Raw genomic sequence first — 27,132 nt, 5'->3', positions numbered from 1 at the left:
CTCTTTCTTCTCTCTTCACTTTACTCAGCAGGCAGTGACCTGCTGAGGCCACTTCTATCTAACCACCATATCTAATAGCTCACTATTCGGTCCTTCTTACACCTTACCTTGCTTTATCATCTACCTGCCACTTTCTATGTTTATTTGTTCACTTAAGTGTTAGATCCAGTTCTATGTACTAGAATGTAAGTTCCATGAGAGCAGGAACATTGTATTACTCGCTCTTGGAGCTTAAGCAACATGTAAAACTCAATAAATACTTGATGAATGAATAATATATGAATGATGTCATTCACGCTTTAAAACAACTCTGCAAGGTAGTACGTTGAGCCCCAAGAAGCAGCACCGACAAGTCTGAGTCCTACTCTCTTTGTGCTGACACAGGTTGAACAGACAAACCATCCCCCCGCACCTCTTCCTACCTTTCCTTGATAAAACCAAAGTCTCCAGATCTCTTTTCCTGGCACATTCTCAGAGGAAGGCAATGAGCAAAGTCCACAGAGATTAACCATTTCCCGTGTTACTTTTATGTGACTTATTTGCAACCCGAGAAGGAAATGTCCTATCGCTTGGAGTTTAGGAACAGAGATGGTTGGGTTTCCGAGGCATCTCTGACTCACCTGGATCCTCACCGCGGTGTGGACATGGCCTCATGCACGGCCCGGAATCTGAGAAGCCGATTTCTGTGAACTCACCGGGAGATGAGGACGGCACGTCCAAGGTTAAGGTGACGGATTTTCCTGTGCTGCAGTCTTGCCCATTTATATCCAAGACCCTCCACCTCTGAGGTACCCTGTTGAATGACTCACTCCTGGCTACACTTGTGCTTCAGAAAATATTGGGTAGAGATTGCGCTCACTCTGGCTGCTGTTCCAGAATGATCTCACTCCGGCTCCTGGTCCATAATGATGAGGCGCTGCCTAAATTATATCCTACAGAAGATTTTCAGTGGCTTCTTTCAGAAAAATGGACATCTGACTTCCTTACACTTAAAATTTCATCTCCAGGTAAGTATCGCCTTTTCTCCAATATATTTTTACTTCATGAGTATGATGGATGAAAACAGAAGGCACTGTTTTAATGGCTCTGAGAAAATGAATCATCTCTTTCATGTGCATTTTACTCCTTGCAAAGATTTTTTCCCCTTAAATCTGTAAGTGCATTTCTGAGAGTTCTTAAATGCAGGCATCTCTCTGAGCCTGCTAACTGCATTTCCCATAGTAGGCCATTTAATATGTGTCTTTAAAGTGGATTACATATCTCAGTGGACGGGTGACGGGCTATGGAGTCACCCACTTCGATGTCACCAGTTCAAATGTAGTCCAGACACTTGCCAGTGAAAAAACAACTGTTATAACTAACCATTGTTTGGCTTACTTTTGTAGAGATGAGTTAGTGACTCCTGTCCAGTACCTGGTTCTAGGTAGCCTATCACCAGTACCAGCATCATCTCAAAGGCATTAAACAAGATCTTCCCAGTGATGGAGTATTGAAAAGGATGTGTCTATGCACAAATACACGTGCACACACATGCACTTTGTGAATGGACATACATGCATAAACGCATGTGCACACACGTACACACACACACACACACACACCCGTACAACTATTTTGACTGAACTCATCCATGAGGGACAGTCAGCAATATATTTTAACCATGTATTTGACAACACTCTACTCAGTGCAAACTATTCCCCAATGTAAGCATATGCCTACAGCCCTCCGAGGTCCAGCTCTCGCCTGGCAGGATTTCTGCAAACAGATGAGAGCACCTCCACTAGCCAGCCTTGCTCTTCACTGTGATGAGATAGAAGAAGGCATTGGTCATCAGGGATGTCCATTTGGGAGCTTTTAGGAACACCAGCCTGCACTTAAAGATCAGAGACTCCTGAGATGGCTCCTCAGAAATACCTCTCTGCTCAGAACCCAAGACACTGGATGCCATCCTGATGCCCCGCCCCTCCCATCTCTCGTATCCACTGCCTCAGCATGGCCTGTCCATCCATCCTCTTCCTAGACGCTGAATTCATCACTCATTTCCATCGTCACCATCACCACCTTAGGGGAGGCCACTGCCAGCTGCCCCCTTGATTACTACAACCTCCTCCCCATCCCTGTCTGTTATTAGACTCCATCTATTCCCCATAATATTTCCAGAGCATCTCTCCAAAGTGTCACTGCCCTGCTTAAAACCCTCAGTGGCTCCCCATGGCTTCAGGATGAGGTCCATACTCCTCACCATGGCCTCCTTTTCTGAATTCACCTCACAGAAAGCATCCGTCCTATCCATGCCATTCCTGTAATGCTTCCAATGGCCAGGTGTGGACAGCTGCCTCCCCCACATTTCCTAGCTACTACTCAGCAGAACTGCCATTTCTTCCCAGGACTGTGTCCTGGTCCTTCCGAGGTCTGGGTTGGGTGCTGTTCTTAGCACCCCATCACGTCACTCACCACACTATAGTGGAGGATCACACGCTTTAGGAAGAGCTGAGTCTTGTTCGCTGCTCAATCCCTGGCCACTACCATGGTATCTCCCTCCTCAGTCAATGGAGGGCAAAACCCTACTTTATATTAAGAATACAGTATGCTTAGGTCTCAATGTTGATATCATTCGCTCATTCCTTTATTCATTCAACACTTACTAAGCACCCTCAATAGACCAGACACTGTAATAAGTGTTAAGGGGATGACTTTAAGACAACATCAACTACGCCTCCAAAGAGACTGCAAAAGAAAGCTTTAAATCAATTTTACAGATTGGAAAGAACCATCAAGTTTCTATCACACAGCTTCCATAATCTGTAAAAACAACAACCAAAACAACAACTGGAACAAAATTAATAGTTTGGCTTGGCCAAAAGCCACAGGAGACTGGGGCGTTTTTCTCAATAGAATCAGCTGACACTGTGCCATGTGCCCCTTTAGAATGTACCAGCAAAGCATTAAAATGCCAAAAACATGGAGAAGAAACACATTCAGGGAGCTAACAGGAGAGTATGAAGGACAGACATAATTAAAGAGAGAAAGGCATAATAAATATAGGGTACTCTGAAGTCCTTTTGTCATGGGGCTACACGGCAGTTCGACTCCCATTAAAGTCACTCTGAATTGATTCCCTGGGTCTAATGAGAACATTTTGACAACGCCAAGACACTCGGCCTTCTCAAGAGCTCCTAAAAGGTGCCCTCAGAGCCCGACCAGCTGGATATGCAAGCGGAGAAGGCACAGCCACTCACTCAGCGAAATAGACCATGTCCAGAGAGGAGAGAGCAGCTTCCCTGTGCTGTTCATGAGGGCACAGAAGGGGCAGGCCCTTTAGATATCCATTTCAAGGACGTGGTCCCACCAAATCCCCACTTTCTAAAGCTTTCTGGCTCTGAGTGTCTCAGACTTCAAGAGTTGTGATATTTCATTGCAGGTTTCCAGTAATGCATACCCTTTACTATTTTATCTTTGGGCTACAAGTTGTAGCTTCCCATTTAATTGGAATAAAAGGGAGAATTTATAGTATTTCCCCACAAAGGTTGTCTGTCCTCATATATTTCAGATGACTCCCAATAGAAAGGAGCTTAGAATAAGGACCGAAGCATTCCCAATACATGTAATCATCAACACTCCCTCCCCAGCCCGACGAAACGCTAGCAAATTTGACTCTAAGTCAGTGGGACATGCAAGAAACCCAAATTATTACATTACCATTTCCTTGGACCCCATTAACCTTGAGAGAACGGTAAAGGTCATCCGCCTGCCTGGCTAAATAGCTTTCAGCAATTTCTCTAAAAATGTAGCAGCAATACCTCTTCCACCTGTGCTCAATTTTTCCCCATTTTTAATCACTAAAGTTATTTTGCATGAATACCGAATCTTTGTTTCGTAAGGATTGATCCTCTTGCCACTTACCGCTGCTTCGTGGCTTCACAGTCCCTGCTAAGGAGCTAATTTTAATGTCACAGACAATTGTGATTTCATGAGGAAGCGGCTAACCTCTTGTGAAACAAAGGCCCTGTTTTCAAGCAAGTGTTTCTTCTAATAAATTGCAAAAATAGCTAAGCACCTAAAATGTAAAATAGATGATTTATCTGAAAATTAGACGCTGACACTGTCTATGACTCTCCTGAAAGCTGCAGGAAAAAGTTAGGATGAAGACAAAAACCAAAGAATTGAAAAATAAACTTTCAAATGGTAACCACATGCTTTTTCTACACCTTTGCCAGTGTGGTTTGCCTCCCAGCGTGGGACCATTATTTTGCTATTATTTTACTATACTACCCATAACAGATATTTTTATGAAGTTTTGACTTATTTAGATGTTTCATAAATTTTAAAAGCTCAGTTGTCTCCTGTTGTCCTCACTCTAAATGAGTGGCCATGTAGGGTCAGTTCACTGGAATCTCACAGAAGACAAGACACAGCTTCCAAGTTAGGGAAGGCAGGATCTCAACAAAGTACCCAACCGACATGGTGAGGGCCCCTGCACTCGGTTCCATTCCATGGAGATCCATGCTGACCACAACTCCAGCCTGGAGACCACCCACACCAGGCGCGTATCAAGGACAGGTACACCTTTCCACTTCATGAGAGATAGTTCTGGCCACATGCACCAAAATGAACCAGGCTGTGGCATGTGGGGTAGTGGCCTCAATGAGATACATCTTGATTTAATAGAGAAATAAAAGTGATCTAAGGTCGTCTGCTAAGACCATCATAAAGAGCACACAGGCACCCTATGCTTTAATAGTCCCAAGCTGCTTTTCAACTCTGAGTGAAACCATTTGCCTAATGTCTACAGAAATGGCGCAATTAATTTCCTCCCTTAAATAATATCAGACTGTCCGCTATCATATGTCCTAGTAGAAGTGTTTTTCTTCTGTTCTCTCTTTATGTTAAAATTCTAGAGATATGAGGATGGAGACAGTGCTGATTTCGGAGTGACAGGAAACCTCCCCCAGAGAAAGAGCACATTCGCATTTGATGACTGTCTTTAGAGAATCTTGGCAAAGATCAAGTGCTGTGTCTGAAAATGAGCCACGTGAATGATACCAAACTGCCTTGGGCAGTAAAAAACGGCCTCAGGACCTCCCTGTGCCTTCATTAATGAGTCCTTTATTCAGTGAAAGTTTCTGAGCAACTACTGTGTCTTAGGTTCATTGCTCCAGGCAGAGGAAAGCAATTTTAAACAGGATGGATGGTCGGTGTAGATGTCATTGAAAAGGTAACATCTGAGGAAAGATTTTAGTGATGGGAGGAATTCGTCCCAGGGGTACATAAGAGAGTATTTCACGTGGAGGAAACAGCCAGTGCTAAGGCCCTGTGGCAGAAGCAGGCCTGGAGACATGAGGAGAGAGGAATAAGACACCAGGCAAGGGAGGAGATGGAGTGCCATAGCAGCATTTTGAACAGAACGAATAACCAGACTTAGAATTTAAAATCTTTTCGTTCAGACAAGTCACCAGCTCGGCAGAAGTAAATGACTAAGCATTGACACCTTAAACCAGTTCAACACGCGTATATGGCTCTTCACAATAAACCTCCATTAGTAACAAGTCAAGCTCAAATCTCCAACTACCAATGAATTTAGCACCAAAATTATTTTTTTTTTAAAGACAGACAGAGATTACCCACATTGTGTGATATTCCTTTTAAGACAGGTTCTTCCCTAAAGATCTATGAACCAGAATAATTCCTGGAGTCTACTTCCTACACTTGAAAATCAAGGAGTTAGTACTGATATAAGATTATCTATAAAATCACCTCCATACAGCATCAGTATCTGTGGGAGCCAGTCCCCATGATAGCCTGAGATGACATCTCTGTGTGAGTGGTGAATAAATAGCAAATCAGGGCTGGACCATGTGACCCCCTGCATTATGGCTGAGTGATGGCCTGTGACTTCCCAATCTAGGCCGTAAAGGACATTGGTCTGGGGGACACTGGTCTGAAGAGAGGCCCATAGGGGAAGGAACCACCTTGTCATCTGCCTGAGTGACCACTTTGGAAGTGAATCCTTGGGTTTTATTCAAGGCTCCCTTTGGCCACAGTTATGGCCGATACTCAAGTCCAACTTCCAGGTGACAGACAACCTTATAGTGACCCTGATCCAGAATCTCCCAACAAAACCACACCTAGATTCTCAATCTGTACAAACCATGAGAGAGAATAAGTCATTAGTGTTTGAAGCCACTAAGTTTTGGTGTTATTTGTTACTAATAGAGGCCTTCTATTTTCTAACATCTGAATATTACGGTGCTCATAAGTGAGCTACTGCTTACAACATTTATTTTTATTGAGCATGCTTTTGAATTTCTGAATTTAACACAAAAATCTGGAATAAAATCACAACCAGGTAAAATGATGAGAAGTTGAAAATATATACTTTCATTGGACTGAAGTGCCAGAATTAAAGGTACTGAGGGAGTGAGAGAATATTCAACGATGAGTGGACATTGGAGTCAAGAAAAAAAAAGAGGGTATGAAGAATGGTTCTGCCACTTACTAGTTTGAGCAAATTACATAAATTGATCGAGCCTCAGTTTCTCTGCTGGTCCATTGGTTCTGTTGTTCATGGTGTCTGGCAAGAATGTTTTCCATCTGAAAGTCGCTTAAGGAATGCTTTGAGTGCCAGACCTCTATATTCATGTATCTCATGGGCATATCCCATTGAGTACCATCGTCAAATGTTAAATTGTTCTAACTTACACTCAGAGCAGAAACATCAGACCAACCATGGGGTGTTTCTTCTTTTTATTTACGAGGCGCAAAACGAAGAGATTTCACTGTAGGGGCAAATCAGAAGAGCGGAGAGGATCCCAGCCAGCCCCAAATGAGAGGGGCAGATGTAGTCATTAACACAGTTTCTGAGGAGTAAATATACCCTTTTGTGTTATTTTTATATTTGTTCTTGCATGCTGTGTCTCTTTGGCAAAGGAGAGCCAATATCTGTATCCGAAAATGACTATTAATCACATTTTGGAGCAATGGATTTTAGCAAAGGATGAAAACACTCACAAATGCAGCTGGAAAGCGAAGGAGAAAAAAAGAGCGAGAGAGGGAGCGAAGCAGCCACCCCTGCAGCCAAAACAACTCAGTGTGGGGAGAGTGTCATGTGGTCGCATCTCCGAAGCCCAGCTGATCTACAAAATCATCGGAAATGAGGCGGCTGGCTCTGATTACCATTGAGATTCTGGGGTGCATTTATCCTTCAATAGAAAATCTGTTCAAATGAATTCTCCCACATACATGCCCTCCACCATGGCAATGTACTACCAGCAATCTTCGTAAAGAACAGGGCACTGTCAAAGCGTATCTTTTCATTCCAAGGTACAGAATGAAAGGTGGAGATATAATTTCACACTAAATTCTGCCCTGTGATCAGAAATCATTGAATGACTGTCTGAGGAGGCTAAAAGTGTTTGAATAAAATAGCCAGAGACCAGGGAAACATGGACCTTGAATGCACAATTATGGGAAATTAGATTAAGCGAGGTGGGTAGTAGAGACGGAGAAGCCTAGGTAGAGAAGAGGGGAGATAGAGAAATTTGATTCCATTCTCTATATCAGCCCCCTTACCTGCTTGCCCATCCCTAGACACAGACTAGATCTGAAAATGCCTTTGATTTCTGGTAGACGGGTTTCAGCACCAACAGGCTAAAATATTCATGGGCAATGGTCTGCAAATTCCAACAGCCACATTAAATAATTAGATCTACAGATGATTCCAAGGTTACCCACTAGACACCGCCAACTCCATGCGATCTGCTCACTATGCAAATATTTACATGTGTATGCAAACATCTACATACGTGCAAAAAGTTGTATTATAAATAACTCATTTCCCTGCAGCTTATATACTCTCCAGAAAAAATAACACATAGCCCAACTATTGCTAAAAAGAAAGAAAGAAAGACAAACTCACAGGCTACGTTTAGGCTAAAGGAACTGAAGAGTATCTCCTTCCTTCCACAGTTCCTGGAGCCACCTACCCTCCACAGTGACTACTCTTTGCTGGGGAGCTCACCAGACCCTCCTACACTGATCGGCTCTTTGCTCCCTTTCCTCTGAACTCTTTGACCACCACTGAACTAGACCCCTGGAACTTGTATTCGTTTGCTAGGCTTCCATAGCGAAGGACACACTGGAAGCTTCAACCACAGACACGGATTGTCTCAGTATAGAGCAGTGATGGCGAACCTATGACACGCGTGTCAGAGATGACACGCGAACTCATTTTTTTGGTTGATTTTTCTTTGTTAAATGGCTTTTACATATATAAAATAAATATCAAAAATATAAATCTTTGTTTTACTATGGTTGCAAATATCAAAAATTTCTCTATGTGACACGGCACCAGAGTTAAGTTAGGGTTTTTCAAAATGCTGACACGCCGAGCTCAAAAGGTTCGCCATCACTGGTCTAGAGACTAGAGGTCTGAAAGCAAGGTGTAAACGGGTTTGGTTCCTCTGGAGGTTGAGGGATGGATCTGTCCTAGCTCCGCTCAGCCTGTTAACCTCAGGATGTCAAAGGAGAAGCTGAAGAACACATTTTACTAACAGCAAAAATAAAGGTTTAAGGCCTGACAGGATGCTGCGTGACGATTATACTAAAATTTGCTCCTGTGTCCATGCACATTTTAACAAGAGTACTCAACACGTTCCAACTTGTAGAAGGCCAAGTGTTCTGTAGTCTCCAAGAAACTATAGTTTCTTAAGGTGCCCTCTGCTAGGTAACCACAGATTCACCGAGGGAAGAAGTGAAATTAGATGACTGCCCGCCATCATGGCTCAGTGGTTGAGTGCTGACCAATAAACCAGAAGGTCATGGTTAGATTCCTAGTCAGGGCACATGCCCACGTTGCAGGCTCAAACTCCAGTAGGGGGCGTGCAAGAGGCAGCTAATCAATGATTCTCTCTCATCACTGATGTTTCTATCTCTCGCTCCCTCTCCTTTCTTCTCTGAAATCAAATATATATATATATATATATGTTAGAGGCCTGAGGCACGAAATTCATACAAGAGTCGGCCTTCCTTCCCCTGCCTCCTGGCACCGGCTTACCCCTGGCCGCCAGCAGGAACCTGGGACCCCGGCTTCCCTCACAGCCCTGGCTTTGTCGGGAAGGACGTCAGTCTAATTAACATTTTACGCTTTTATTATTATAGATATCAGACGACTTAGCCCTGAAGTGTGTATCAGGCCTTTTATGCATTTTTATTTCCAAATAAAAAACGGGTAATGACTTCAAGCTAAAGTCTTGGAGCATCCTTTAGCAACATAAGGACCTAAAATGGCATGTGAGTTCACTTTAATTGGCGGAAGGCTAGTCAGAGTAGTTTAATGCCACTCCACTGAAAGAGTGACCAAGCACATACCCCACCTGGCTGGCTACTAGCTCCGTGTCTCACCTCCTACCATCCAAGGAAGAGGCGGAAACCATCAGCACCAGGATGAAGAAGGTAAATGCCGTGTGATGATCATGTTGATGAAAGTCAGTTCCTTTGGACTTTGTTTCTTTACCCCCTTTTCCTTCCTTCCAAAGTAAAAATTTAGTTTTGAGACTTCTGTGGGTGTTTGGTTTCTTATTTCAATTTATTTTTAAAGTTTGATTTAAATTTGGAATCTGCCTAAGACTTTTGACATTTATTTCTGGGGGTGTTTTCTGAAGCTCCATGAAGTGGGTTTTGATTGACAGGCAGGTTGCTATGGAAATAGCTGTCACTGCAGAGACTAAGGCTTTATCCCGTACTTTTCCTTTGTCAGGCAAAGGCTTGTGGGATATTTTAAAAATAGTATAAGTGCCCCAGAATTAGTGGGGGAATGGCTCTATGACTCTTTTCTAACATGCCTATCAAAACCTGCAATTGTTTTCATTCTGTACTATTCTATTCTGCATCTGTAGCCATAACTTTTTGCTTTAAAGCAAGTGCTTTCCAATATTTTCTCTCATTGGTTCACTTGTTCTTCTGTGAAACTGGTCCCCTACGAACGAAATCGTACCAGTAAGGAAAGGAAAGTAACAAAAAGCATTGAATAGTCTTTCCAAAGGAATTCCCACTGAGTACTACCATGACCTTGGACAGCCTGCCAACTCCATTCGGGGCTGCATGTACTGGGCAAGCTCTTCATCCCTGGCTTTTAAGGAGAAAATTCAGGGGATGAGAAGAATGCATGGATGATGTTTGAATGTGATATGATCTCTTCAGGGGGAGACAGCACATCATATACAAAGTGAGATGGTAATTAAGAATCATTTCCCCCATAAAAATTACCTTAGATTTAAGTTGGGTTCAATTATTCTTATTTCTATTCATTTATTTCTTTCTATTTCTCAGGATCCTCACTCCCTAGACATTCATTGCAGCCCAAAAGAGCAACTGAATTCAAAATACTTTGCAAACATTATTTTTTAAAAATGCAGAAAGCCCATGGACTATGATGTGCAAATAATGAAGAGTGACCCTTCTCTAAACCCAGATTCCTGGGAACTGCACATCTTAAGCCTGTCACTATCATGAAAATATCACACTGCTATGGGGCTGCATTATTGCACAATGACTCACTGTAATTACAAGTCAGCTCACCTTCCTCAACTCTTCCTTTTTCCTAAATATATTTGTGTTGATCTCAGAGAAGAAGGCAGACAGAGAGAGAGATAGAAACATCAATGATGAGAATCATTGATTAGCTGCCTCCTGCATGCCCCTTACTGGGGATCGAACCCACAACCCAGGTATAGGCCCTGATCAGGAATCCAACCATGACCTTCTGGTTCAACCACTGAGCCACACCAGCTGCTTGAAGAGGCAGAGATCCTTAGTATACAAGGAGCACAGGCACTCCACAGAGTGTGTGCTTAGTAAATATCTGCTTCGTGCATAACAGTGCCGCACAGAACTTTTCAGCAAAACAATAGATGTCAGAGGTCAATGAAAAGCCACCGCCCACTAACTTGAAAGTTGTAGAAATGTTCAGAGATCTTCTCTTTAGAAGATAAATTATACGTTTGTTCTCTGTGATTCTCATGAAAGAACTCTTGACACTTTAGCACTTAGGTTGAAGGCCACTCTGCTTTCTACCTTACTTTATTATCCAAACTAGAAACACCTCGCATTTAAACAGGTATCGCCGGCACTAGACAAAGATTCAAGTGGGGCCCGTGAGGCCTTGCTTTGAAGTCTCTTTAAAGTTTTCAGCAAAGAAAAATTCAGGAGGAGGACTGAGAGCCATAAAATTGCCCACCGCTTCCAAAAGAATGTGTTGCTAACATTTGCTGACACGCCAATGCCCCAACAGCCCTGACAAATATCTTACAAGCATGTGTGTGGTAAGGAGAAAAATATTCTATGCAAAACAATGCTTAGTGTGTTCAAGGAGACTTGGAAAGGCTAGTCTGCCAGGACTAAAACATATGTTGGAGGCATTCGAATACCACTCGGTGAGACCACCAACTAGCACATTCCAAGTGAATTTGGGACAAATAATTAAGGAAGGCTTTTTTAAGTAGTAAGAAACATTGAGCCTGTCACACTTGTCCTTCTCTTTCACATATCTTTATTTTTCTTTCTGAATGGGGTTCCTTTCATACTAAGAGGACCTGAGCAAGCTTTGGTGGAAATGCCTGTGTCTTATTCACCCTCAATGCCTAGGTCCATGGCTGTCCTATAGAAAGCTCTTATAGCTGTTGACTGAGCTAAACCAGAACCTTTTACTTAGAGGACATACTTTTTTAAGATTCTCTATCTACATCTTAGCTCTAATTAGCAAGTATTTCTAATTTACTGATTTCAGCAGGTGCTTGGAGGAGGGCAAAGCCAAACTGTGGCTTATTCATGATTTGGTCACCAGATACGACGACCAGAACTCTGGAATTCCTGATGGCACTCTTCAGAACCCTTCAGCCATAGGTTCATGCCAGGCCACGGGCTAACTCCGTGCCATCTCCTTCCCGGCTTTGCCCTCAATCTCAAAAGTCCTGGTAAATACTCATATTGTTTTTCTCAAATCCACAAAGAAGCACAAAAATAAAAATCCCTGGAGAAAAACAGCATTTATGTGGCCCATACTGAATTTTAAGAGATTTGTTCTTCTCTGTTTTAGACCTGGGTGCTAACCATGGGTGAAGGCTGGACTCATACAGCCAAGTTATAAAAAATTAAAAACACACATACACACACACATAAAAGCACAGAGAAAATATGACGAATTTTCAAAACTTCTGGATAAAGTTGGGAAAGTCTTCACTTCTCCATCAAGCACACCCTATCTTCCACCTTGACCTGGAATGCCATTGCTAAATGGTCAAGATGATGTATATAACACTTTACCATGAGGAAACCTAGCCTTGAACAGTAACTTAAGCGAGTTCACACGTTTTATCATCCAAAGGGAAATACTGCTTCCCCTTCTTTGTATTGGGGTTTTGTCAGTGATAACAGCCCTACTTGAAATGGAATAAGGACCAACATTTCTACTACCCTCCACCTAAGATCATTCAAATATGGGAGCAAGAGTGTATATTCAGTGGGTCCCACTGTGGGGGCCAGGGGAGACAAGGACACAGAAAGCAAGATGTGAAATGGTCCAGGGTTCTCTGTCCCTGGTTTAAGGCTTGTAAGATACTGTTGAAGAAGAAAAAAATTCGACAGATAAGCATCTTAAATCATAGTAAATTACACACTGCACGCTGGTGGCTCGGTCATGGAAAATTATGAAGCTACGTGATGTCTCATTTGTTGTGCTGAAAACAAATGTAAATAAATTACTGGGAGAATCTCATTTACATTTAGAACTTCATCCTAATGCATGACATGACTACCGATTTTTCTAAAGATACTCTGAGAAGAAATGCCACGCATTAAACGCAGATCATGCGGATCGTGGCAGGAGTTTGATGTGCTGCAGGGTTTTCTAAGCAAGAACTGCACTTTCCTAATGGTAGAAACACGCACTCCTACCCCCACCCTTACATCCCTACACACACAGATGAGAGAAAGGGGCATCAAACTCATGGTCGCTCCCATTTCTAATGCACCATCAGCCACCATTCAGAGCAAACATGCCTGACCCACCATCAGCGGACTAGCTGGTTGCCCAGCAGTGGGGATGGTTTGTAGTGAGGCATTCACACTCACCCCATCCCACCCACGGCAGCTGGCAGGGGTTAATGGGACAGAATGGAGTTTACTGGCCCCTGTAGGGATCAAGCCAATGACCGATCTCATTAACACTCTGCGTGGACCAATGGAGCTGCGAAGCCCATTGGTAGGAATGGACTCACATTGAGTAGGAATCGGTCATCAAGTGCACAGGCGCCCTGCGCGGGGAAGCAGCTGACCCGGGAAGGCAGATACGCAATGCAGGAGGCTAATGGGATTTGAGCAAAAAGGCTTGAAGGGCTTCAGGTCTAGGGTGGCTGTTAGGCTTGCTGCCATGCTTAATGTCTCCCATCCGCCTCTCCGTGACTCCATCCAAATGACCCAGGGCAAAGGCAAGGACTCATGGACAGGGAACAGAGCTGCAGCCACTGAATGCAATGAGAGGAAACCAGCAGGCCCTTATCACAAAGCTCTGAGGATCATTCTCTCTGTAGCCTATGGAGCTACAGCGACACAGGAGTAGACTTGTCTCGGGGCTATGGTACTACACTTGGCATCCTTTGCTTGGTATTGTTCCTTCCACATCACACACAGTAACACCTCTGCATGCCTTGCCTCTTAAGTGAGGGTCTGGGACTCAACCTTTTTTCCTCTCCGCAGCTGTGACTGGCCTCACATTCCAGCCATCAAATGCCTTCCCACTCTCCATGGATATCGCAGAAAGTTGTTGAGTTTTGCTTTCTATCCCCACGAGGGTGAAATACGACCATTGCCTAAGTCAGGAGATGACGGGGTAATGGCCCCATCCTCATTGTCATCCCTGGAGGAATATTTACATAAGCCGGACGAGGTCTGAGAGTTTATTGGTTAAGGGGAAAATAAGCAGGCCATGAAATAATTATTTTTCATTGCGCCCTGCCAAAGCCATTCGGCCAAAGGCTAAATTGAGCTGCTATTGTGATTATTTGAACTGTGGAGCCAAAAGTCTTTGCTGCACAGCATCCCAGCTGTCCTAAATTTTGTTCTGATGGCTAGTGCTCATTCTGGCTCAGACCCTGCCAAAAAAAATGGTCCCTGGAATAGGCGGGGGGAAGAGTTGCTTTATCCAGACCCACATCAATTACAGATTTAGGGTCGTTCGGAGAATGCGATGATTAACAAATCACTTCCTGAAACTGTAAGGACAAGACTCCCATATGCAAATGGCAGGCCACTCATATGCACACACTGAGGCGAGGAACAAATCTACTGCTGGTCGTTTCTTTTAATGCTGATTGTACTTTGCTGCAAATGACTTCTTCCCCAAGGCCCTCACCGCGGGGAGGCTGTGGCAGCGCTGGCTTAATGGGGGCATCGACCCCGGGTTTGCCTGGCACCTTGACAGGCCTGTCTGGTGACTGCAGGAGTCCATGACCCAGAAAGGGGGCTTGCGGAAACCACATAGACTGTTCAGAGTGGCACCCCAGGGTCCAAAGAAATCCCTTCCCATGGCAGGCACTCAACAGGTACGTGTTAGAAGAAGGAAGAAAAGGAGGCAGGCCGATAGCTCAGTGGGACGAGGGTGTTAAGTTTGTCGCACCTTTAAATACATATTCCCTTTGTGTTAGGACACATTTTGGAATACTAACCTAGGTTGGAGACACAGAAAACTGCCAAATCAGTTCTCTTTTAACAAACCACGACTTCCTTCTTCTTTGGCTAAGATCCATTCCCAATGGGGAAGAGAAGCAAAGGCAATATTCAATCTGATGCATCGTTCTAGCAAAATGCACACTAGGTTTGCCTCTAAAGAACCTCCTAATTGTCCTGCCATTTACCTCTCTATATATTTAAAGAAACGGAATCCGCTGTGATTGCATATTAATTCCATGTAGACCAGTCAGGTCAATCAGGAGGGTACAGGGGAGGAGGTGCATGAGCAGCTCTGGGGACCACTCCTGCCGCCCGCACCCAAGTGGTGCCCGGGAGGAGGTGGCCGGAGCCTCAGTAACTCCCACGTCTGTTAGGACAAGTCTAGCCTTAAAAATAAAAGGCCAATAGGGTAAGGTTAACTTTGAATAATTGTGGCCAAAAAGAAGTATATTTTTAAAAATCCTAAATAACATCCGTCTAGGGTATTTGGTTCTAACTTCAGGGGTGAATCAATATTATCTGTGGGAAAAGTATATGCACAAGAAAGTGAACTCCACTGTTTGTGGTCAAGGCCAGTGAGAAAGCAAAGAATGTCCACAGCTCATTAAAAACTTCCTTTCAGTCAGTTTTCCAAGTGCTAATGCTTTCCCACCACCTGCTAAGGATGTTCACCAGTAAGATGGTGGCCTCTACAAGCTTGACCAAAGGTTCCCACTCAGAAACCCAAAATCAGGGCATTGGATGGGGTAAATAAGAAAAAACAACTAAAGTCATATGTCCTGAAAAATATTAGATGAATGTCCGTTATGCTAATCATTTTTAATGCACACCTGAGAGGACATTTTTATTGATTTTTAGAGAGAGAGAGAGAGAGAGAGAGAGAGAGAGGAAGAGAGAGAGGGAAACATTGATATGAGAGAGAAACATCTATCAGTTGTGACCCTATGAGCCCCTACCCTGGATTGAACCCACAACTTCAGTATGTGCCCTGACTGGGAATGGAACCTGCAAATTTTTGGTGTATGGGCTAATACTCCAACCAACTGAGCCACCCAGCCAGGGCTACACTGATCACTTGTAAGAGAGAGGACCGTACGTACCCAAGTCTTCAGCGAGCCCCATCCTAGAAAACCACTAATACAATGTTATGTGATTACAGAACTGTTCAACTCATAGCCATGGTAGGTCATTTTCATTCTGATTTTCTATTCTCCTTTCACATACTATTCCTACCTGGAATAATACATGGCCTAAGATGAGAAGAGAAACCGCTGAAAAAGGAAAATTCCTGCTAAATGATAAAAAGCGACACTCTAGCCCAGGGCAACCTTTGCCTCCTACCCCCTCTGTGGTCAGCGGTGCATGGCGACCAAGCACCTGCCTTCCATTCCCGACCTCTCCTCTCTTCCTGGCCTGCTGAGCCCCATGGGACTTGGAGCAACTCATGACTCAATTCCCACCTGAGATGGAGGCACGAACAGAGCCCTGACCTGTGGCTGGTGAGACAGCCACCCCTGTACCTGCTGACTAGGCCCCCTCCCGGATCCAGCCCGCAGGCCCAAGGAAGTGACAGAACACCTTCCCCTTTAAAGCCAAGAAGGAGATGCCGAAATCCTTCATTTCCAGGAAACGCAGCAGAGAATGAGAACCAAATCGGCCCCTCTTATTGGAAGAACTTGCAAATGGCAAGAGTGTTAAAGACATTATTCCATGCAAATGAAAGCGTCTGTAAAATACAATGTCATGTAAGGCTACTCACTTCTTCCCAGAGTGATGGGTTCAGGCAAGACCAGGCTCCAACAGAGAGGTGATTTAACAGCACTTCTGCCCCGAGTTTGGCCGAAATGGTACGATGTTTTACATGTGCTAACACATGTGACTATCCATTTGGGGGAGGGGGGGTGTCTGATTTGGAGTGCTATTAATGTGTAGCCTTTTCTAGCAAATCTGCCTAAGGGATTAGTAACCCCCCAAAAGTTCAGTTGAATATTAACTGCATTAACTTTGCTGGCTGCAACGTCCCGCTACCCACAAACAGCCTACGGTGCCTGAGGGATGACTTGCTTAACCCAAAACATTCCACACAGAGCCCCACTACTGGGAAATCATTCCGGTAAAGGGGGAGCCCTTCCTGCCAACCCTGGCTGAGACTCCCCCAAAAAGAGCCCAGTCTAGGGTATTCGTGGCTTTACTCCATTGCCACAATTTCTCTGACCAGGAAACACCCTTGACTTTTCTAGATTTACTCTTAACCAAGTCCCCCAAGATGATTGGAAAAGATGTGTCCTATAAGGTAAGATGGTCAAATGATCTATGTAAATTACAACTAATAGTTACTCACCACCAAGGTCACATGTGTACCCCATTCCCAAAACATGTTGTCCCCAAGATCAACTTCCTATTGACTATAATAATTCTGGAAAAAATCACAGCGAACAATTTTATTACTATTCCAGTAACCCCCTCCCCCCATAAAAGAGCGAATAAACCTTGAACCCGTATGATAAACAAAAGAAAGGGGGAACAATTTTCTGCCCAACGACAGCACAATCTAGAGGAGATGAGCTCCCCAAAGCCCCTGAGAGACCTCCCTCTCTCCTACTCTAGTTCTTCGTTATATGCATTCATTAGCCCTTCCAAGCTACCCCTATGAAGGGAGTCAGTGTAATGAGACATCAAGTTAAATCTTAGGGCTTGTAACATTTTTTCTTCTCATAATGCTGTACACTTAATTGTTCCTGCCAGTTAGCAACCCAATTATGTTGTCCAGAAATGGAGACAAACAGTCCATTTTAGTATTTAAACAGGAACCGAAACTGTAAGCAGAGAGCTGCAAACCGCACCATTACGCTGGAATGGAAGCTGTATGTGAGAAGAAAAAGTTTCACTCCCACCAATCACCAACCCACCCTGCAAAAAAAAAAGCTACCCACATATCAGAAAGGAGGTAGAACAAGGGAGGCAGAGCTTGGTTTCCTACTTGGAGCTGAGATTTTGTCGAAACCCAGACATAAAAATATAACCTGATAAGGCAGACATTTAACAATATGGTACAACACCCTCTCAAGATGATCGACTAGAGTGACTTAACCAGGAAATTGAACAGGCCCCTTGGCAACCGGTTGTATCTTCAAAATTCACTCAACAAGGACGTTCAGGTAAGAGAAGGCACCAAACTGCTCCCAAACCGACCGACTTCAACAACAGATCCTGCCCGTTGTCATGAAGTTAATTTTCTAATTCATTGCCCAACACATTCTATAAAGTTCAAGACCATGACTGGGCTTTTTGTCCATTCAATTTTTCTCTCTGGAGCACTCGGCTAGACCACACTTGGCTTTAACTACTGCCAGACCAATTCATTAAGAAAAAAGGGGATGGTCTTGAGCCAGAATATTTATACACTTGACTCAGAAACAATCTATTCTAAGGGACATTTTCCCAAGCTAAATGCACTACAGGGCTTTCCTATTCATAAAATTCATTCGCTGGTCTGCAAGTCCCTTAAGTGAGGAGAGAGAGAAAGAGAGAGAGTCACATACAACAAAGGAAAATTCACACTGCCCCACAAGAGAGAAAATGCCCAAGGCACAGCATGGGTTCAGGCTGCTTAGAAAGCAATGAAACTTCACTTTCTTCCACTCACTCTGATTACACAACTAATATTTACTCAGCTTGGGCCTCCTTGTAACCCAAGGGATAGGCATTACCCAAGCAAAGAAGAGAGAACAACCAATACTCAGTATCCTTGCCACACCAGCTCCAGCCCCCAGATCCCACCCTTTATTTAGGATGCTGCTTAGGCTGTTGTTGGTCAAGGCGCAGTACCCCACAAAGACGTGCACATGTACACACTATGCACATACAAGGACCCTACATGGCTTCATATCTACATGTGTGTTATCCGGGTGAGCAGAGCACAGGTCCTCTCCTTCCCCTCCCTCCTCTCCTATGGCCACAGTACAGCACCCCTTTTCTCAATCAGACTTCTCACACACATGCCACAAATCACAAGCAGGACCTCACACTGAGTTATACAGGGGATAAATAGGTTCGGAGATCTGAGTTCTGCTGCTAAACTAAGCTGTGTGATCTTGGGCAAACTGCTTAGCCTTTCTGATCCTTAGCTTCATCATTTACGAAAGGAAGGGTTAGACTTGCTGGTCTCTGAGCTACCTTCCAATTCTAAGATCTTCCTTTTGTTTTCTGTGCTCATTGAAGCTCAATGGACTAGAGGAGTTTGGCTGAATATTCATCAAAGATACTCCAGAGGTGGGGTTGTCCAATATGGTAGCCACCACCCATGTGCACCTATTGGACCCTGAAATGCGACTAGTCCAGATTTCAAAGGCTTAGCATCCAAAAAATGCAAAATAGCTCATTAATAACTATTATATTGGTTACATATCAAAATAGTAATATTTAGGCTATATTGTGTTATATAAAATGCATTATTAAAATTAAATTTACCTATTCCTATTTCTTTTCACTTTTTTAAGTGGCTATTAAAACATGAATTAAAAACCTGACTCACATTATATTTCTGTTGGACAGCAATGTTGTCTCTATAGGAGAGTTAGACACAGAGGCCAAATTGGGTCCACAGCCTATTTTTATATACTCTAAAAGGCAAAAAGCGTTTTTACATTTTCAAAGGGTTCTTTTATAAAAAGAGAGAGACTGTGTGTACAGAGACCACGTGTGGCCAGCAAAGGCTAAACAACTTACCATCTTGCCCTCTGTAGAAAAAGTCTGCAGACCCTCCCTTGTGCCTCTTTGCAGGATGTGGGTGCCAGAGTCTTACCCAGTCTTGAATGCAGGGCTAGAAAAATTAGTCTTGGAGAAATTCCCCCACCCATCTCCATAATCCTGCCATTGTCCTAAGTGCCAGTGGAGAGGATACGAGGAGAATTCCAGAAGGAGAGGAAGGGATAGTGCAGTTCAGTGCTGATTTCCCCAGGCTAACCACAGCAGCAAAGACTGAATAAACTCCGAGCTCACTAATTCCAGTTACCTTCTTAGGAGAACAAGAAGAGCCCAGCTGGTGTGGCTCAGTGGTTGAGCATCAACCTATGAACTAGGAGGTCATGGTTCAATTCCTGGTCAGGGCACATGCCTGGGTTGTGGCCTCGATCCCCGTGTGGGACATGCAGGAGGCAGCTAATCAATGATTCTCCGGTCATTGATATTTCTCTCTCTCTCTCTCCCTCTCCATTCCTCTCTGAAATCAATAAAAACATATTATTAAAAAAGAGAGAGAGAACAAGTAGAAACTTAGCTTGGAGGGACATATGACAACTTCAACCAAAAATTGTAGCTTGGGGTGGGGGGGCACATTCAGTATGACCAACTATGTGCCCAGAACTGAAGGGCTCCCAAATTTTGGATTTTTCCACATGTCACAGTGCAAAAATAGGACAGTCCTGGGAAGACCAGGAGGTGTTGGTCACTTTAAATCTGAACAGTAGAAACTGTGCTGCTATGGTACATAAGGGATGCAATGCTAATCGCATTTTTTTTCCAATAGGAAATTTGCCTTCTTTAATAAAGCTGCATGCTGAATTTGTGCCCTTTCTACTTTTATTACCTTTTCGTTATTGGAAATTAAATTTTCAGTAAGTTCTGCATTGACCATTCAGTTCTTTCATTTTGTGATCTTGGATCAACTTCAAACCCAGAGAAGTTGTATATCCCTTAACTGCCCCGGGCCCCACTTTTTCTTCTATCAGCTATCCTGAGTAGTCAGTGCATTCTTTCCAGGGACTTCTGTTGGAGGACCAACACGGACTACAAGAACCTGGAGGGGTGCCAAGCTGGTGTGGCTCAGTGGCTGAGCTTCAACCTAAGAACCAGGAGGTCATGGTTTGATTCCCGCTCAGGCACATACCCGGATTGAGGGCTCAATCCCCCGTAGGGGGCATGCCGGAGGCAACTCATCAATGATTCTCTCTCCTAATTGATGTTTCTATCTCTCTCTCCCTCCTTCTCTCTGAAATCAATAAAAATATATTTTTAACAAAGAAAAAGAAGAACCTGGAGGGAAACGAGGAGTCTCAACTAAGGATTCCTGCTCAATCTGGGATGACTCGGACAAAACTCTCAATAGGATGGATTTTTGAGAACGTGTTTAAAATGGTTCAACTCTAGAACTGCTTGAACTGGAGACAAAATAGAATACAACAAGACCCAATTTCCCAAGAAAAGGGTATGTTGGGGACACTTCAAGTCCAGAGAAGTTGTATGTCCCATGTACCTGAACCCACACGGGGACATTTGGTTGTCATTTGTTTCCATTATTTGGGAGGTGATTGTTTTGAAAACCGAGGATGAAATGATTGCACATGTCACTTTCACAGACAACAAGACTTTGGAATGGAATTGCCCTTCTCCCAGAGGCAGGGAGATGCCCCTCCTGTTTGGGAGGAGATGGTGTCCTCCTTCATGTATTCAACGCACACTATGCTTCATCCAGGGATGCTCTATTGTGCAATAATTGGTCCCCACTGTCACATGCACAATTGGGCTGCTCGGATGTAAGGGTAAAACCTCTTCAACAGCTATCACCACGGCTAGCCTGAGGCTCAGACGGCCCCCTGTGGCCATCTGCCTGCAGCAACCCATGACTAAGGCACACAGGAGGGAGGGGCACATCTATAATCTTTTATTTTTATTAGAAATACACCCACAAAACCTCATTAGTGATGGCTGAGTGTTGTGTCAAGTCCCCAGTGAGGACTCTGCCAGGGTACAGCTTGTTGAGGAAGAGAAGTGGCCAAGGCTCAGGACAGAGAGGAGGCTGGGAAGGCAAGAACTCCTGCTGGTCTGAGCCCCTCCCTATGGAGGCAGCTGGCCTCCTCCCTGCAGGCCTGTCCCTTGGCCCAGACATTACCCACTCTAACCCCCAAGTCCTGGGGCCATTCGTCACCACCTGAGCTACCCCCAGGGTCCTCCCAGCCCTCTGAGCTCAACCTGGGGACAGCTTGGATGGCGCCAGAATACTGAAGACATTCCGCAGCTCCCACGTGACTGAAATTCTCCCTTTTCAACTCAGAATCCCTTTCATGTCAAAGTCAAACTTTGGGTTTCTTTTTCTTATTATTGTTTCGACACACGCCTTTTTGAAATTTCTTTGTTCTCCTTGGTCTGTGGCAAACTCTGCTGCTCCCTGACTCTGAAGTTCAGATCAGCCTGGGGGGGACTTTCCCCCCCCATTCAGCGGAGTCTTATGAACCATGGGATCTGGCACTCGGAAGTAAGTGGCATGCTGGCCACAGAACAATGACACACATTGTTCTGTCCTCCGGGGTATTGACACTTGAACCACAGGGACCTGGAATGGCTGCTTCCCCTGAGACAAAAGCCAACTTTCTCCCATGAAACCTTTTTAATACAGACCCACAGAGGTGGGGGAAAGCCAGAGGCATGCAAGCAAGGTGAGTGGGCCTCAGCACACGCTTCCTCCTCCAGGGGTGCTCACAGCTGGGCGAGGACAAGCAGGAAGCAGGCTGCAGGCTGCAGGGTGCACTGTGTCATAGGCATGCGCCCAGCACCCCACAATTCTTTTAACAAGGAGCCGTCACTGTCTAGCAAATCAGAATGGTATATTGCACCACAAATTAGAGGGTCCAGAACGAGGATTTTCTGTGTCATCTGGAAAACACCTTCTGCCCAGCCGGCATGGCTCAGTGATTGAGCATCTACCAATGAACCAGGAGGTCACGGTTCAATTCCCAGTCGGGGCACATGCCCGGTTGTGGGCTCCATCCCCAGTGTGGGGCATGCAGGAGGAAGCCAATCAATGATTCTCTCTCATCACTGATGTTTCTCTCTCTCTGTCTCTCTCTCTCCATTCCCCTTTCTTTCTGAAATCAATAGAAATATAAAAATAAATAAATAAAAATAGAGACCCAGGATTCGCTTCCCTATAAGCCCCCTTCACATCTGTGCCTCTGGCCCAAGGCTGGCCCCATTCAGAAGAGGGTCATAGGTGATAAGAAACATCACGAGCAGGCCCCTACCTTGCTCTTGCCTTGCTCCCCACTGTCACCCTGCAGCTGTGAGCTAGGAGCACCCTTTCTTGGGATCCCAGCTGGAAAACAGACCACCGGAGAAGCGGCTCGGCTCCCAGGACCAAGGAAGCCCTTCTGCTGCCTGCCTGGGGCCACAGGCTGAGCTGCCTCTGTAGACCTGGGTATTGACCAATGTCTCAGGGAGCCCGACTCCCTCATGATGAATATTGTGTTTCCCTTTTATGTCTGGTCTCCTGAGATTCCCCCTAATATCCAGACAGGGAAGAGATGTCACATCCCTCCCCGTTCCCCTCCCCGTTCGTAAAGACTATTTTCACTCCTCCAAAAGGTTTATATGTCTTCTGCTGTAACTAAATCTGCTGCAGGTTTCCTTTCAAAGCACACACAGGGTTCGCCCTATCAATCGGTCATCAGGGCCCCAAACTTTTGATGAGCTCTCCAATTGTTTGTACGTGGTTATGTTCCGTTCTCCCACCACTCATGGAAGTGGTTGCGATTTGAAGGCTGTTTTCCTAACACAGTTTCAATGCCTCCTGGATGGTAGTGTTTTGTAACCAGTCAAGGAGTGATTGACATGACTGCATCCACTCTGTTTTAATCTTTGTAGGCTAGGTACCATGGAAGCATGTGGAAATAAAGATAAACAGACACAAGCATGAGGGGGAGGTGAAGGAGGGGGGGAGGGGGAGGGGGAGAGAGAGAGCAAAGGAGGAGGAGGAGGAGGTGGAGGTGGAGGAGGAAGAAGAGGAAGAGGAGGAGGAGGGGGGTGGGGAGGAGGAGGAGGGAGAAAAGAGAAGGCAAGAACTATGAGCTTCATTCTAATGTGGCAATATCTCCCAGAGCATGCTTAATCACCCTCAGGTTTTTGGCCTCTGTTTCATAAGAATGGTGACACTATATCTTTCTTTAAATTTCAGACTGGTAATCTTTCAAAATGGGTCATATGAGACTTCCGGTCAAGATGGTGGTGTAGGAAAAAACTGGGTCATACAGGCGGCAATGGAATCGATTTTTGGACCAACGTGGATAGAAAGTCACACGGTCAGTGAGCTCCGGGTCTGCCTCCTCAGCAGTGTGGCGAAGGAAGCTCTTCATTGCTGCTTGTCTGCCATCCACAGTCCATGGAGAAGGAAGCCAAGAGGGACCTACCCTCCTGACGAGTCTAACACAGAGAAGCAAACGTCCCTATTCTTCCTTCCATCTGCCATGGACTTGGAATTGTCTGCTACTGTTCACATCTTCTATCTTGCTACTTTGGGATTTAATGCTACTGTAAAGTTGTTGCTTTAGTTAAATGTTTAAGGCAATATGTTAGAAATTTTAAAAAAAATTTTAATGATGAATTTTAGTTTGGGAATATTTCAGGATTTTTCTATCAACAATTAAACTTTTCCTGTCCTGTGAAATATCTTCAGGATTCTAATACATATTTAACCTTCAAAACAAACAAACAAAAACACTCTGAGATGGTTTGTTTTGATTATGCAAAAATTGTGAATTAGGAAGCTTGGAGAATTTGTCCAAGATAACACTCTATCAGCAGGCATTTGAGTTGAGATTCAAACCATCCTAATTTGACTCCAAACCCTACTCCCTCTACCTCTGCTAGGTACACAGGGGTACTCAGTAGATGCTGTTGGCTCTACTCCACTCAACCCACAGTGAGGCTCTGAGAAATCTGCTAGGCTTGAAGGAAAGACAATGCTAGATCAATGACTTCAACATGGGCCATGCTGAGTTTTATTTGTAGCTTCAGGCAAAACACTGCATTGCTCTATAGCAGTGGTTCTCAACCTTCCTAATGCCATGACCCTTTAATACAGTTCCTCATGTTGTGGGGACCCCCAACCATAAAATTATTTTCGTTGCTACTTCATAACTGTAATTTTGCTACTGTTATGAATTGTAATGTAAATATCTGATAGCAGGATGTATTTTCACTGTTACAAATTGAACATAATGAAAGCATAGTGACTAATCACAAAAACAATATGTAATTATATATGTGTTTTCCGATGGTCTTAGGCAACCCTGTGAAAGGGTCGTTCGATCCCCAAAGGGGTCGCGACCCACAGGTTGAGAACCGATGCTCTATAGCATTTACAGTTACTCCCTTCCACCGGGGCACCCTCCACAGTAAAGGAGCCTCCTCTGTAAGCTCATGTCCTTCCCCTCACGCTCTGTCTGGTGGGTGCTCAGTAAAAGCATTAAAAATATTCTTGTTTTTATCAAAAAAAAGAGAAAGAAATCACAGAGCCCCAGGATCTCTAGTTGAGAGGCTCCATCGCCAGAAACACTGAAGAAAGAACAGAGCTGACACCACAGTTGGTGAAAGTAACAGCTTACGAGCCATGCCAAGAGCCCCTTTCCCTCATCTAATCCCCCCATCACTCTTCTGACACAAGACAGCAAAGTCATTAAATCCTTTAAACATCCACTGCAAGTCGGTATAAAGGTAGGGCATTTTAAGAGCTGAAAGAATGTCTATAGACACACTCACACACGAAAGCTCACATACATCCATATGTAACCCACTACATAATTGTTAAAGGAATAGGCTCAGGAGAGACTAAAATAGTCATTTCATCTCATTGTTCCCGTGAGTGACAGTCAAGAACCTAGCTAAGTCCAGCTTAGATTTGGGAAGCCAGTTTTCCATCTTTGGATTCTCCGGAAAAGTCAGTTTCCACAACAAGCCCTGTCTATAGAGTCTTTGTTTGTTGTTTCTACTTTGCTTGCTCCTTGGAACAGTAAGTGGTCAACGGGCATCTGACTGTCACCCAAGCAGCTGGCAGACTCAAGTGTCACAGCTAAAGCCCACACCTGCTGAGCTCCCCACAGAATCTCCACTTTAATTAGAATGAGATATTGGTCTGGGAGGATGTGTTCTAATTTTACTTCTTATTTTAAAGCTTGCGTTGGCATGCAAAGGCCTTTTTACATGCTTTTGCAAGGAATACTGATGCTTGCCCTAAGAAAGCCTAGGATTATATTCAAAGCAATGCACCCAGTGGGTTGTTAACTGACGTTTCAGGACCTGCAATCAATGGGTCCCGGGGTACAGCTCTGCCATTCGACCATGATGCCATCACCATTCAATGCTCCCCAGTAGCATTCCAGTTGCAAGAAGCCATCCCTTCACTAACCAGGCGGGCTCATTCTCACCCAGCTATGTATTTCCGCTCTGATAAAATGTAGAATCACGTATATTATGGGTGGCTCTCTCTATTTGTTTTCCATGAATCATTCAGCTATACAGTATGCTGAATGACACATAAATATAGAAATTATGGAAATAGAAAAAGCCTTTTATCCAGTGCAGATCCGGAGTTGCTAAAATGAGTGGCTGAAATTTCTCTCTAGGGTGTCATTTAAAATCTAACCTTGTCCCAAATAACAAGTGACCACCAATTTCTTTGACTCCCAAGAAGGGAGAGCTCTGACATGCGACGCAGGCAGGAGAGTTCACAGATGGGCTGGAGGCGTTCACCCCGGAAGGCAGGAAAGAAAGAATTCCCACACATGCGTGCACCTACAGACAGACACGCAAGTGAACATGCACACACAAGTGAACACATGCATGCATGCAAGTACACATACAAATGAACAAATGCACACATGGGGCACACACACATGAATGCACATGGGTGAACATTTACACATGTGAACACCCATGTGGACACATAGGCGCATATGCATGAACACACTTGCACACACAGACACACTGCTGGCATCCAGCAGGAGTAAATAATACACAAACAGGGGGACTCGCCATCCCAGGTCCCTCTTCCCCTGCCACCACAGGCCCATGCTAAAAGGCACACATACAGTATCGGTGCAGGTGTTAGTAAACAAGTAAGTTTAGAGATGTTTCTAATTATAAGCTGTCACAGCTAAAATTAGAAATCCAATCTGTTCTTTTTTTTTTAACTGTCCAAAGGGGCTTATTTAAATGAGAGCAGCCAGAAGGCCTTGGCTTGGCAGGAGCGACGCTGTGACAGCCGGAGGTGTGTTCACCAGCTTTCCCCCGGCGCCATGAGGTGTGCGTCCCATTCCTAGCGGGAAAAGCCTGCCTTCATCCACTGCGACGCAAGGGTGCCACCTTCTCCAGGCAGGATGTCCATCAGCCCATTACTCTGCGCGCCTGACAGCTCCCCTGCCATCCTCAACAGTGCACTCGCCCCGGCTGGCATGCCTCAGTGCCTGAGTGTTGACCTATCAACCAGGAGGTCACAGTTTGATACCTGGTCGGGGCACATACCCGGGTTGTGGGCTCAATCCCAGTGTGGGGTGTGCAGGAGGCAGCGGATCAATGATTCTCTCTCATCACTGATGTCTCTCTCTCTCTCTCTCTCTCTCTCTCTCTCTCTCTCTCTTCAAA

At 44.6% G+C, this 27,132-nt stretch overlaps 1 protein-coding gene across 7 annotated transcripts in view; it reads right to left on the bottom strand.

The window, feature by feature from the left end:
- Positions 1-27,132, bottom strand: part of ESRRG (estrogen related receptor gamma) — a 458,818-nt gene that overhangs the window by 365,891 nt on the left and 65,795 nt on the right. For 2 of the 7 annotated variants that reach the window (XM_015562376.1, XM_015562377.1), the window contains one exon: positions 17,063-17,137. The exons of 4 other annotated variants lie outside the window; for them this stretch is intronic. The gene's annotated coding sequence lies outside the window, so the exon portion shown is untranslated. Of the gene's footprint in view, positions 1-16,480; positions 16,590-17,062; positions 17,138-27,132 lie in introns of those variants that run through there. One more of the 7 variants, XM_015562379.1, reaches the window with a different exon arrangement.

The sequence above is a fragment of the Myotis davidii genome, unplaced genomic scaffold (assembly GCF_000327345.1).
Source record: "Myotis davidii unplaced genomic scaffold, ASM32734v1 scaffold174, whole genome shotgun sequence".
NCBI lineage: Eukaryota > Metazoa > Chordata > Mammalia > Chiroptera > Vespertilionidae > Myotis > Myotis davidii.
This window is presented reverse-complemented; position numbering and strand designations above follow the sequence as displayed.